This window comes from Sorex fumeus, unplaced genomic scaffold (assembly GCF_029834395.1).
Source record: "Sorex fumeus unplaced genomic scaffold, SorFum_2.1 ptg000134l, whole genome shotgun sequence".
NCBI lineage: Eukaryota > Metazoa > Chordata > Mammalia > Eulipotyphla > Soricidae > Sorex > Sorex fumeus.
In genome coordinates, this window is record NW_026606191.1 from 3,666,469 (window position 1) to 3,667,661 (window position 1,193).

Sequence of the window (1,193 nt, forward strand, 5' to 3'; positions counted from 1 at the left end):
TGTTACTTTATATCCCCCAGATGAATGCAATCTTTCTATGTCTATCCCTCTCTTTCTGACTCATTTCGCTTAGCATGATACTTTCCATATTGTACCACTTGTATGTAAATTTCATGACTTCATCTTTTCTAAGAGCTACATAGTACTCCATTGTGTAGATGTACCAAACTTTCTTTAACCAGTCATCTGTTCTTGGGCATTCAGGTTTCTTCCAGTTTCTGGCTATTGTAAAGAGTGCTGCAATGAAAAAATATGGAACGCTTCACGAATTTGCGTGTCATCCTTGCGCAGGGGCCATGCTAATCTTCTCTGTATCGTTCCAATTTTAGTATATGTGCTGCCGAAGCGAGCACAGAAATTTCTTTTTTTTTTTATTTTTAGGGTCACACCCAGCGATGCTCAGGGTTTACGCAGGCTTTGCATTCAAGAATCACTCCTGGCAGTACTGGGAGACCATATGGGACTTTGGGAATTGAACCCAGGTTGGCCACATGGAAGGCAAACACCCTGCCTGCTGTACCACCGTTCCGGCCCCAGAAATGTCTTCATTACTTAATTTATTGTACGTTTTTTGGCCACAGCAACAGTCAGTGCTCAAGGGTTACTCTTGGTTCTGAGTTCATGCATCATTTTTAGCAGTGCTGGAGTGTGTGAGCCTATGTCCTGTTGCATATTAACCCCGGCTTAGCTGCTTGAAAGAAAAGCACCCTATCAACTTATTAGCATTGCTAACCCTATGTGATTATATTTCCTCAGAAAAAAGAATTTCTGCCTCACCTGTCCAGATTCCAAGCATCTCCACTGTCCATCTCTCCAAGACCAGGGGTGTGCCCTGCTGTTGAAGTGAGTACTTGCAGAAAGGGGTTTTCCAGGGACCATCTGCAATAGGTTCTAAATGTCTCACTCTTAGGGGCTGGGACAGTAGTACAGCCAGGAGGGCGTTTGTCTTTCTTGCGGTTACCAGAGTTATCCCTGCCACAACATCACTAGGTGATATTGTCCCCTGAGCATCACTAGGTATGACTCCAACCCTCCCACTTCAGAATTTGTCTTGACACATGAGAATTTTTTATGCATCTTTTTGGAGTTGGAGCGTTTCTCCTGTCTTTTCCTCTCCCTCCCTCCCCGCCGCGCTCCATTTGCTACAAACTTGTAGATACTCAGAGACTCCCCCCCTCTTGTGTCTGTGTGTC

The 1,193-nt window shown here is 44.7% G+C and overlaps 1 non-coding gene across 1 annotated transcript; it reads right to left on the minus strand.

The window, feature by feature from the left end:
• Window positions 1–246: 246 nt before the first annotated feature.
• On the minus strand, window positions 247–353 carry LOC130015873 (U6 spliceosomal RNA). Its single transcript, XR_008791184.1, has one exon. It is a non-coding gene; the product is annotated as a U6 spliceosomal RNA (small nuclear RNA).
• Between the last annotated feature and the right edge of the window lie 840 nt (window positions 354–1,193).